The 12617-nt window shown below is 58.5% G+C and overlaps 1 protein-coding gene across 1 annotated transcript in view; it reads right to left on the bottom strand.

The window, feature by feature from the left end:
* Window positions 1-7727, bottom strand: part of FIGNL2 (fidgetin like 2) — a 31851-nt gene extending 24124 nt beyond the window's left edge. Inside the window, exon 1 of the mRNA XM_019419412.2 lies at window positions 7365-7727. The gene's annotated coding sequence lies outside the window, so the exon portion shown is untranslated. The remainder of the gene's footprint in view (window positions 1-7364) is intronic.
* Between the last annotated feature and the right edge of the window lie 4890 nt (window positions 7728-12617).

The raw sequence follows: 12617 nt of genomic DNA, 5'->3' as shown, positions 1-12617 counted from the left end.
TTGGTTCCCACCATCCTCATCAACCTCCCCTGCCCCCCTGTAGCCCTCTTCCCTTGGTGCCCCCATCCGCAGCCACAGACCCCAGAGCTCAGCACATTCCAAAGCGGTTCCCGTGGGACCCTGCACCCTTGCAGGTCTGAGCCCCCAGCCCTCAGGGGAGTGATCAGAGAGGAGCAGGACAGCTACGGTGGGAAGTGGGAGTGTTTACTCGGGAAAGAAAGATTCCGAGGACCCGTGTCTCCAAATCCCTGACCGACTGTGACTGTCAGGCGGCTGGCCGTGTGCCTGTGCACGGCCACTCCTCTCCCCACCCTCCTCGAACGAGGCGAACCCTCCAAGAAAGAGGTTTGGCTTCGTGTTAGCTGTCTGAACGAGCTCCCCATCCATAGAGGCATTCAGCATGAGAGGCTCTCTGTCCTGAGAGGGGCACTCCCGGCAGGCTGAAGGACTCCTCCTTCCTCTGTGCAGGTTTTCTGGGGCCTCCCCACTTGCATATCTAATAGGCCAAAGCCAACAAGCCACGGGACTGAACTCCCGGCCACCCCACCCCCACCCTCCAGCTGCCGTCCCCACCCCATAGAGGCGCGTCCATCATTTTCAACAAGGGGCTCACGTCCCTAAAACTCCACCCTGAAAAAATAAAATTTTTAAAATAAAGATAAGCAATAAAAACTTTAACAAAAATTAAAAATACACGAGGCTACAAAAGGAACTAATAACATTAGAATACGGTTTTACCCGTGAACTCCTCAGGGGTCGTAGACCACAAGTCTCAGCCCAGAAGACTGGATAGAACCCCCCTCGCCGGCCCCAACACCCTTTCCCTCAACCAGGTTTAACATGAGTCCATTTGGGTGGCATGTGACCTCCAAAAAGCTTAAGCTTTAAAGACTGAGTGATCCTATGTTCTCTGGCCCCGAATATCCTTCATCCTCCAGTATGGAAGATATGACCTAAGAATGGCCACCCCACACAGGACACAGTCAGTCTGGAAAAAGAAGAGTACGGGTCAGGCCACTGATGGATGCTGTCTACAGAGCTGGGTGGAAGGGGTGAGTGCCCCCATGGCCAGTGTTTCCAGGGAGCCCCTCTGCCCCCAAAGAAACCGACTGGCAGACCGGGTAGCTGTGGAACGCACGATGCATGGGGCGGGACGGGGAGTCTTTCTTCAGTATAACCTGAATCCCACCAGCTTTCTTTCCTCACTAGCCTAGAAAGGACAGATAGCCCCAGCCTCTTGAGCGTCCACGGGCCAAATAGGCCAGTCAGCTGCAGGGGGACATTCCCAGCTTCCTCCTAATTCTCACTGAGTTGGACCTTCTGTCACCTATGAACAGCCTCCCCCGGGGAAACTCAGTCTCCTTTGGATGCCACCGGTGATGCAGAGCCCTGCGGTCAGGTAGCTGGTCCCTTCCCCGAGTCCCTCCTCTCCAGCCCCTCTGGTGCTCCCTCCACAGCCCTAAGCAGCACCACTCTGCAGTCACTGACCCCCATCTGCACAGGGAAGCACCAGGAACGCAGTCTCTGAAAGCCCAGCCTGTCTCTTTGCCTCTTCTCTGGTGCCCAACTGTCCGGTAAGCTCCTTGAAAGTGGGACCGGGGGCGCCTGGGTGGCTCAGTCAGTTAAGCGGCCGACTTCGGCTCAGGTCATGATCTCGAGGTCCGTGAGTTCAAGCCCCGCGTCAGGCTCTGTGCTGACCGCTCAGAGCCTGGAGCCTGTTTCAGATTCTGTGTCTCCCTCTCTCTGACCTTCCCCCATTCATGCTCTGTCTCTCTCTGTCTCAAAAATAAATAAACGTTAGAAAGTGGGACTGCATCAGACAATCATGGATGTTGGTGAAGAGCTACCCGGACAAACATCTCCAGGGCCTGGCACACGGCCTTGCCAAGGGGGCCACGAGCCTGGCCACGCTTCCTGCTAGGTGCTTGGGGCAGAGCAAACAATGCCAGGGCCGGGGAATGTCCTCTGGTCCTCCCTGGCCACGTGGGAAGCCGAAGGCGATTATGGGAGATCTGCCCTGCTCAGGGCCTGGTGCTTAGCTGCCCAGTGAGTGTGCGGCAAGTCTCAGGGGCCCAGGAATCCCAACCCTGGCTGGGCCCCCTCTGGAGCCTGGCTGGGGTATCCCCAGAACCACAGGACACGGCAGGTGCTCAACACCGCGTTACTAAGGGTAAAATGCCTCCTTGTCCTCACATCTCCTGACCCATCCCCGATTAATCCCAGCACAGGGCTAGGGACCAGGTGGCCTGAGCCTGCCTGGGCCGTGAGGGCAGATAAAGGAAGGTGTGCTTTCACCTCCCAGATTCCTGAGGTAGCCAAGCTGCCTCTCCTCTCGCCCACCTCCGGACCCCCCCTCTCTGCTCTGACTCGACTTTGGAGGGAGCTTTCAAAGATGGCCCAGAACTTTCACACACACACGCCCTCTCTTTCTCCTTGCACCTACACGGGAGGTGGTTCTCCAGAGTCCCTGGGTTCTGAGTTACTGAGCAGCTCACCAGAGGCAGGCATGTACTTCAGAGACAAAAGAGCACACTATTTAAAATCAGGGCCTCTGTCACCTATGAACTCACTAGTGTCCTTATCCCCATTTTACAGATGAGAATTTGAGACCCAGAGTGACTCATCTAGGGCAATTATCCGTAATTAGTGTCGGGGTCATTGCAGCCCAGGGCTTGGCCCCTAGGGTGGAGGCCATGACTGGTCTTTTTTTTTTTTTTTTAAATGTTTATTTATTTTTGAGAGACAGATAAAGAGGCAGAGTAGAAGCAAGGGAGGGGCAGAGAGAGAGGGAGGCACAGAATCTGAAACAGACTCCAGGCTCTGAGCCGTCAGCACAGAGCCCGATGCGGGGCTTGAACTCATGAACCATGAGATCATGACCTGAGCCGAAGTCAGACACTTAACCAACTGAGCCACCCAGGCGCCTCCATGATTAGTCATTTTAAACGGGGCCAGGTTGGGGTGCCGGCTGGCTCAGTCAGTAGAGCATGCGACTGTTGAGCTTGAGTTCGTGAGTTCCAGCCCCACGATGGGCATAGAGCTTACTTTAAAAAAAATTTTTTTAATTAAAACTGAATAAAACAAAATGGGGTCAGTGTCACAGCCCTGTGGGAGACTGGCCTGTGACCAGAGCCGCGTTCTCCCATTCCCTGAGAACACCCCACCCCACCTCCAGTCCCCAAGATGAATTGCAAAGGCCGACCCTGCCAACACCTCAGCTCAAAAGGAAAAGAAAGCAAGGCACCCTGGTGGCTCCCATGCAGTCCCCTCTCTTTGGCTGGGTAATCGACAGCAATGACAGCCCTGAGCCCTGTCACCTGCATTCCTGAGCAGCCCTCGCAGCACATAGTCATTCAAGACTGGAACTCGGGGCTCCCGGCTCCTGCCTGTTGCCTCATTTAATCCTCATGATTACACTCAGGAGAGCACCATTTCGCAGGTGAGATATGGAGTGTTCAATACGTGCTACTTAAGTGTTCATTACGACTCGAGACACTTACAAAAATGCTCAGAAAAGAGTTAGACTTTCTTGCCAATCGATCATGTTCCTGGGGACGAGTAGACTCCAAAACAGAACAAACCAAAAAAAAACCCTGAACGTCCTCTCTCCAGGCAACACACTCAGAGACGACACGACCAGCCCTTACCCCAACACAGGCAGTGTGAACCGTTCCCAGTTGAAGGCTGGCCCAGCACCTCAATCGCCACCCTGGTCCCTTGGCCCAGGAATAAGGCCATGAAGACAGCGCTGAGTGTGGAGGTCAGGAGTCCTGGGCTGCCAGCCTACCTTGGCCCTCTGCATATCAGAGGGGGACTGGACTAGAGGGAGGTCTTCATGCAGGGTCCCCATGGGCTTCAGAGGGCCCAAGAACCCTTGGAGGCAGAATGCAAAGGCTAGGGTCAACTGAAGGTGCATTTTGGGGGAACAGCTTTCATCAATCCCTCTGAGGGGCCTGTAAATAAGAAGAATTGTTGGGCGATCTTGAAGACCCTCTTCCATCCCTAGTGCTCTCGGGCTATATGCATTTCAGCAGAAACCCACTCCCCATCCTTCAAGGCTGTCTCCGCTGCAGCTCTGGGAAACTCTCAGGTTTCCTGCTTCTTTGCAGCAGAAGGCTTGGGACCCAAGGCTATGCAAGGTCTCTCCTGGTTTGATCCCCCTCACTAGCCTACCAGCTCCCAGAAGGGAGCAGGGCCAGCCAAGGGCCCCATGGCCGGCCCAGTGTGGCTGGCCCCAACCCACAGCTTCTGTCCACTGGAAGGCGGGGGCTGTCAGTGCTGCGGACCACAGGTGCACCCGGAACTTAGGTCCACCTCTCCCTGCTGCAGTCCTGGAAATTTACTGAGCCACACTTTCTACGGGGAGCCTGGTTTTCATTAAATCAGGGAAAGGAGTCATTAACTGCCAGCCAAGTCAAGAAGAAGCGAAGTTCTGCTAGAAGGCATGGGGAGGGTGAGGGAGACCAGCCTGTCCCCTGCCCTCCCTGGCTGACCGATGGTGGGGGGAGGGGGAGGCAGGGAGGCTGGGCTCCTAAGGGCCCAACAACTGCAGCAGCAGGAGCTGGGGGTGGAGAGTGGGGGCAGTCGTGGCCCAGATAATAAGCAATTGTTAATGTGATCCATATGGATCCTGACTGGCCTCTCTGTTTAACAGGATGATAATGGCAGGGAAAGAATGCTGGTCTGTGGGGAAAGGAAGGGGCAAAGTCCTCCCCAACTTGGGGGGTGGGGGAGGGTCAGCAATGAGGAGGAGGAGGAGGAGGAGGAGACCCACCCAGGGGTCTCCACCCACCCAGGAGTGCAAAGCTATTTGCCAGAGTGGCCAGATTCCATGCTTTGCAGGCTGCCCTCACAAAATCCGTTGTATTCAGCCGACAGATATTCACAGAGCAACCACAAGGTGCCAGGCTCTGTGCCAGGCCCGGCGTGGGCAGGGTGCAGGGAGGTGTGGGCCCCATCCCTATCCTCCAGAAGGCAAAGCCTAGTGTGGACTCAGCCACAAAAGCTGAAGGGAGGCACAGGTGCAGGGCTTGGAGAACATGGCAGGAGGAGCAAGTGACAAGAGCTAGGGGCTCTGGGGAGGCTACAGGGAGGAAGTATGGCATCTGAGCTGGGCCTTGAAGAATGAGGAGGTTGTGGAGAGACAGGGACAATGGGGAAGGCATTTGGCTGAGGGAACAGCAAGAGCAAAGGCACAGAAGCGTGAAATTGCGTGGAGAGTCTGAGATCTCAGCAATAAAGCTGCAGCCCAGGCAGGGGAGGGGAAGGGACCCTTGCTCCATAAAAAGCTGTGGCCATGGATGACCAGGAGGAAGGCAGGAAAGGGCCCTTGGAACAACACACACACTGGTCCGGTCCCTCTCCCCTACCCCGCTCCACGCTGTGTGCTGGAATTATCCACCCATGGGATCCTCAGCCCAACCTACTCTTAGACCACAGCCAGAAAATCCAAAAAGGGCCTCAGAGGCCAAACTCCATCCTGTGCCTCTCAGCCCCCACTTCTGGGAAGATGGAGGTCCCCCCCCGCCCCCCTCGGAGGAATTAGGTTATCTGGGACTCACCAGGGGCAACTCCACCGCCCTACAGAGCTAAATTCCCTTTGGCCCAAGAGGACTTTCCCCCAGAAGGTATTACAGCCAGGGCGAGGGGCGCTCCTCACTGGGGTTGCTGCTGCGGACACCAATAGATTGAAGTGGAAATAAATGAAATGGTGTTAAATATGGGAAAGGGGGATTTACGAGGCCTGTCACCGCGTCTAGCGCAGCCAGCCGGCAAGCCCCGCCCCTTTCTCGCCCACCCCAGGAAGTCGCGCCCCGCCCCCTGCCCGCTGCCCAGTGGCCGCGGGGTCCGCGCTCCGCGGCCGGGTCCCGGCAGCGCCGCAGCACCCAGCCGCCCAGCGCGTGGGTCCTCCGGGGCCAAAGCTCAGCGGAGAATGACGGTTGCTCCCGGCCAGGAGGTCTGGGGAGGGGAACCTCAGCGCGGCGGTATCCAGGAGGGTGCACAGGGCATTCAGGCTGGATTCCGGAGGTTCTGGGGCTCCCTGTGCAGGTCAGGGGGCTTTGGACCCCGACACCATCCCTCCCACTCTAAAGACTCCACAGGGAAGGCTCTGGGCCCCGAGAACCGAGAAGCTCCCCCTACAGAAGTCCAGAGTGGGCTGGGAACCAGAGCCCGGCTTCCCGCTGCCTGGCCCAGGGCAAGAGCCCGCTCAGCCGCGGCAGCCCGTGCGGACCACAACACAAACATTCTTCCGTCCTCTATTCTCCTCCAAATTAGGTATCCATGGAGACAGGGCCAGGCAGCCTGACAGCCCCACGGCCTAATCCTGATTTAGTGACCGTCCCTTTAACAGCCCACCCACCCGTCCACCCACCCCTGCGCTCCAGGCCGCCGCTGGGCGCAGGCTCCAGGCCGCTCGCTCGCTCCCCGCGCAGACCCTTCCCAGGCCTCCTCCGCCCTTGGAGCCGCTCCGGGACCGCGGCGCTGGGGAAGGCGGGAGGGGGGGCCACATTTGGTAAGCACCTACTGTGTGCCCATCTTTCTGCGGAGGTCCCTCGACAGAGTGGGTTCCCAGCAAGGGAAGCTCTGTGCAGACCGAGAGGGCTCCTGGAGTGGGCAAGTTTAAGGGGGGCTCTCTAGAGAGCCGAGAGCTCAGAGGGTCCCCCTTGTAGCCAGTAGCCCAAGGGTGAAGAAGGTAAGTGCAGCTTTTTGCAACGCCCTGACTCTGAGATGGGGCTATGCTCTCCCCGGCCAGAAGAAAAGAAAGGAAGGGGGTGGGCGTTAGGGGCGCAGGGCCCTAAGTGGCCTCGGTCTCCTGTCACTGCCCCGTCACGATGCTGGGGAATCTCCGGGCCAGGAACCCAGCCCCCACCCCCTCCCACACACACAGGGGCCGCTGGACAAAGACCTGACGGAGTGGGAGGGGCCTGCGGGCCGGCCCTCGGGCTCCGGACACAGGATCCTTCGGGGACCCGAACCCGCAGATCCTGGCTCCCCACCCCCCAATCCCGCAGGCTCCCCCCAGAGCCGGACGCTCGCTATTGCTGCAGCCTGCGCACCAAAGGGGGCGGCGAAGAGGGTGCCCGTCGGCGGCGGAGACGAGAGCCCCCTTGTCGGCCCTCCCCCTCCCCCCGGGAAGTGACCCTCGGCTCCCACGCACCCGCCCGGGTCTCTGGCTGGCCTTGCCCTTCGACCCTCGCCTAGTTGAACCCCGCGCCCCGCAGCCCCCGCCCTCTCTGGCCCTCACACTGCCCCGCGCCCGCGGACAAAGCTCCGGACACCCCGACCGAACGGTCACCACCCCCTGACCCCGGCCCGCCCGCGCGCTCCCGTGTCTGCCCCCGCCCGGGCCCGCGGCCCCGTACCTCGGCATCCCGGCCGGGTCCTAGGTGAGTGTGCGCGGCCTGGGGGGGCGTCCGGCCCCGGGGCCGGGGCGCGGGCCGGGGGCGACAGGCCGGGGCTGGGGGGCAGCGGCGCTCACCATCCTGGAGCCGCTACTGCTGCGGCTGCTGCGGCCGCCGCGGCCGGGAGCGGGACTGGGCAGTGGGGGTGGCCGGACAAGGGGCCGCCCCGGCTCCCCCCGCAGGCAGGACCCCCACCCCCACCCCCCGCCTCCCCTCGCCCGCCCCCAGCGCCCTCCCTCGCAGGCCTTTGCTCCCCTCCCCTTTCCCTGCTCCTCCCTCCCCTAATGCCCCTCCCTTCCCCCCAACTCCCGCCCCTTCTCTGGCCCTCTCCACCCCGGGCTCCTTCTCCGCCCTCCCCCAACTCGCCCCCGCCCCGCCCCCACCTCCCCTGGGCTCGCCCGGCCCCTCCTCTCAACCCTCCCGGCTTGGCCCCGCCCCCTCCCTCCCCTAGCTCTAAAATAAATTAGCCACAGAGGGGGAGAAAAGAGCAAATGACCCTTGGTGTGGATAGTGTCCTTGCGCCACTCTCCGGCGCGCCCCGGCCTCTCCCGGGCCGTCGAGCGGGAAGTTGGGGTGGGGGTGGAGGCCGGGCAGGCCGGTGAGGGTGGCGGAGCGGTCCCCCGAGGGGGGAGGCCGGGATTGAGTGGGGGCCACCGAGCGTGTCCGCCGGGTGTGAGAGGCTTCCTGGGTCGAAGGGCAAAGGGGAAGGCAGCTAAAGGGGAAGGCAGCCAGCCCGGCCCGCCCCGTCAGCTTGCCTCCCTAGACCCCCTCGCGCAGTACAGCCTTAAGCCCCTTGGCCAAAGCCTTGTTGACTCATGCTCTCATCCTCCCGCCCCCAGGTGAACTGAGCTCCTACTGCTTAGGAGACCGCCCCAGCCCAGGATGCAGAGGGTGGGACACACACAGCCGCGCAAGTCCGCCTCTCCGAGTGGCGGCCGTGGTTAAGCCCTAGACCTAGACAGCGGAGGGGAGGGTGTGAGTTCTAAAAGGCTGGGCTCACTGGAGGGCTTCCCCAAGGAGGCGGCATTCACGCTGGGCCAAGCAGGCTGAATGGTGGAAGGCGAAGAGGGAGGATGGATTCCAGACCTGTGGTCCGCGGAGAGGTAGCCTAAGGCGTTCAGGGCTGGGTGCGCCGACTCTGCGCCAAGCTTTGAGCTAGACGCTGGAGACACCTGAGAAGAGTCTCCGAGGCACATCCCTGTCCCCGTGGAGCTCCTGGTCCAAGGGTGGCCAGGATTCTACCGGCCCAGGCTCAGGGCTTTAGCGCTGGTCCAGGTGGAAAAGGGAGGCTGCAGCGAAAGCGCCCAAGGAGGTTGTCTGAGATGGAGCTGGGCTTAGATTGGAGGGTCAGGATACGTTTCCTGGGGGAGATACTGAGTACCCAGTGTCCCGCATGTGGAGGCAAGACTAGCACCCAAGCAGGTTCTGGAACTCACCAAGATGAGGAACTTCTCCACTCCCAGAATCCTCTCCTCCTCTCCACTTCACACCCCCAGGACCACAGCCTGGCACCAAGGACAGATGTGTCAAGGCTCACTATGATGGGGCAGCCCTGGCTTCAGAATCAGACCAGCAGGATAAAGGGAGCCACAGCCACCACCCTAGGGGGGGCTCAACTCCCTGATGAAGGGACAATCCCAGGGTAACAGAAGTGGAAGAAACTCGTTGGGTGCTTCTTTACTGATGGAGCATCTGAAGCCTGGAGAAGTGACATTCTTGGGGTCGCACAGCAAAACTGGATCTAGAATCCACTGTAGAATTTCCACCCCACCTGTCCTGTTCCCCAAGGGTCAGAGGCAAGAGTTAAGAGAGAAGCCAATGTCCACAGGAGCTGAGCGATCTCAACCAGCAGGACTAGTGCCGGGAGGCCAAGCCTGGCATTGCCAGGGCACTGTGGCTGGGTGTCACTGGGGGCCATTCTCCACCAGGCTTCAGGGTGGGGGCGGATGACAGTAGTAAGGCCAGAGGAAAGAACTGATAATGCGCTCCCCTGGAGCAAGTGTTCAGTTCTCCCTCTTCCCCCAGAACCCTCCAGTGCTAGTAGGAAGGACAGGGTTAGACCTAGGGAAGTCCTTCCCAGTAAGATAGTAGGACTGGCCAGCATGCTGAGAAGGCCTTCACTGGCCTCCAGGAGGGAGTGTTCCGCATCTTGGAGGTGCTGAGTTATTTCCGATGAGCAAACTAGCATGGGTCACATTAAGGGGGTTAGTTAGCAGTTGGGGGTGCGGCTGGCCTCTTCACCCCTCTGCCCCCCATCCTGCACCAGTGCTCAGGCAATGAAGTGTGGCTCCCCCTCCCAAGCTCATTAAAGTCCTGTTAATACATCATCCAGCCTCCTGGGCTGACAAATACTCAATCCTAGCAAATGGCCCTTCATCATGTCTCTGCCTCTGCTCTCCTGGGCAGGGTGCTGGGGGTCTAATCTCTGAGGACTCTCTGCTCACCCCTCTCCTGACTGTCCCTAGTCAAGGGATCTGTGCCCTTGAGAGCCCCCTGCTGCGGACAGGAGTCAGGCTGGTCTTGTGATCAGCTCAGGGGTAGGTCAAGTGCGCAGCAGTGGATTGGATAATAATAGTGGTGATGATGGCAGTAATGCTTGTCTTCTGCAGAGGGCCCTCCATTCTTTCCTAGTCCTTTTGCTGGTATCACATTCAAAGTGGAGAATCCCACCCCCCCCCCCAACCCCACTCCCAGGGAAGGCAGGTGCTATGTTTGGGTGTGTGTATACGGAGCATGTGTATATGCATAGGGCGTGTGCGAGTGTGTGATCATCGGGGTCCAGACTTGTAACAAGGCCTTTCTGAAAACATGAAGGACACTAACCCAGCTGACCCGGGAGAACCAGCGTTGAGAGTTTCAAAGAGAGAGAGGAGAGTTAGAGGGAAGATGTGGAAAGCCAAGAGGGAGGGAGGGAGGAGCAGGTGGGGTGGGGAGGAAGGAAAGAAAAGGGCCCCGGGGAAGGATGGGGGTGGGGGGGAGGAAGGGAGAAAGAAATGGAAGAGAGGAAGAGGAAAGGGCGGAGAGAGCTCTCTTTGTGGTCCTCTGCATGGGCCACTCAGGAATCATTAAGAAGCTGGAAAGGAAGGAAGTGCGTCCTGGGGCTGGTCCTGGGGCTGGGGGATTGGGGTGCGCCCAGAAACACCACACCCAGCTCATTTAGTGCTGCCTGCTAGCCAGGGCTGGGGCTGCTCCCCCCCCCCCTTTGTGGGGCCCCAGATCTTCTCTTTCTAGCCCCTTGGCTTTTAAGATTCATCTCTCAGTGCCTCCTCAATGCTGCTCCAGCCCCTTACTCTCTGTTTGTGCGCTCATACCAGATTTACCTTCCCGGTGAGTCCGGGGCCAATCCCCACCACAGCCACAGCCAGGGGTGCTTTTTCTTTTTTTTTTTCTTTTCAGTAATCTCTACACCCAAGGTGGGACTTGAACTCACAACCCTGAGATCAAGAGTCACACGCTTTACCGACTCAGCCAGCCAGGCACCCCTGGCCAGGGGCTCTTAAAGAGCCTCCATAAGAACCAGAAAAACTGTCCTGGGCAGACACAGCTCTGTGCCCGACCACACAAGACTTAGGAGGAGGAGCTGGCCATCGATCCCCTCCTTTCCCTTAGGGGCCCAACTCTTGGGGATCCTGGTGGCCACTTCTAAATCCTCATCACATATCTGGCTCTACCATTTGTTCTGTGAACAGAAGCACCCCCCCCCCACCCCGCAGCACAGACTTTGGGCCAGCACCCCAAGCTGAACCATCATCTCCCCATTTACCTTTATAATACAGCCTTGCAGAACCTTTCACTAAGAATCCACACCAATTTAATACCCGAGTCTCTCTCGCTGGAGTTATCTTTTCCCCTATTATGCCTGGGGAGATCCTATTCATCCTTCAAAACCCAATTCAGATATTCCTTCTTCTGTAAAGCCTTCCCTAGCTATCCCCCACCCCCAGGAGAGCTGATAGCCCCTACCCCAGAGCTCTCCCAATCCTTTTTCCTAGGTTCCAGGAGTTGAGCCAATACCCTGCTTCCTAGAGGAGCCCTTCCCTCCTTCTTCAAAGGCAGAAGACTAATCCAGGCCTGACTGGCTCAATCTTTCACGTGCCATCTCCTCTGGACTCCCACTGGGTTTCTCCTTTCCCTAAAGCTTACAAACCCAGGGCAGAATGGGGAAGTGGAAATCCAAGTGGCTCAGAGGTCTCCCCACCCCCACTCTGCCTGCCCTCACTGGGGCTGGGCCTGACAGGAGACTCCCAGCACATCTGGTTGTACTTAAATCACCCAGCGCCCAACTAACTGCCCAGGCATGTCCCCTGCTCTTCTCCCCTCTGTCCTGGCCTCCTCCCCTTCCTAAACCTCCTGGTTCTCTCCTCCAGGATGCCTTCCTTGATTGGCCCATCCCTTGAACTCTCCATCTCTACGGTTCTGGGGTCCAGGGTCCAGGAGGGTGTGTGCTCAGTGTGGCTCAGTGTGTGGAATCCCCATCCTTTCCAAGCACTGGTCCTCAATACAAACCTTTCCCCGAGGCAGGGAGGAAAGCTGACCAAGGGCCCCTCCTCTGCCACCATCAGTCAGCCTCCAGGGTGGCTGCCTCCAGTTTCTCTTGTGTGTGTCACAAGGAGTGGGAGCGTTTCTGCCTTTTTAAAATTTTGGTTCAGATCCAGACAGAGAGCTGTTCCCACGACAACCCTTGCTGTCAGCCATTTTCCAAAAGGCTTTGCTAATATTAAAGAACCAAAGGGAAATAAAGGCAGACAATACAAGTATCCAAAGACACAGGCTACGTATTACACTATCTGTTAACTAACTTGGATTTAAATTAAAAAAAAAAAAAACAAGGGGCGGCAAAGAACAGGCTCATGGATGACCTTCTTCAGCCCGGTTGGATGTTCATTCATTCATCCGAGAGCGGGTACCGATGCCTAAGGACCCTAAGTTCTGGGAAGAGAGACCTTGAATAAAACCCCAGTGCTACCAAGACAGAGTCACAGTCAGTGGAGGAGAAGGACAGTGGACGAATAGAGGCAAGATGCCGGGATGGACACGAGGGGAGCGCGGTGGGGTAAGGTGGCGGAAGACCAGAGACTTTGGCTCGAAACGCGGCTCCCCACTTTCCCGCCCCTAGGGGGGGCCACTTCACCTTCCGGAGCCTGTCTCCTCGCCTGTAAAAGCGGGATGATGCGACCTGGGAGGGTTGTGGTGGGATTCAAATAAGATAATGTG

The sequence above is a fragment of the Panthera pardus genome, unplaced genomic scaffold (assembly GCF_024362965.1).
Source record: "Panthera pardus isolate Hobbes unplaced genomic scaffold, ASM2436296v1 HiC_scaffold_6, whole genome shotgun sequence".
Classification (NCBI taxonomy): Eukaryota; Metazoa; Chordata; class Mammalia; order Carnivora; family Felidae; genus Panthera; species Panthera pardus.
This window is presented reverse-complemented; position numbering and strand designations above follow the sequence as displayed.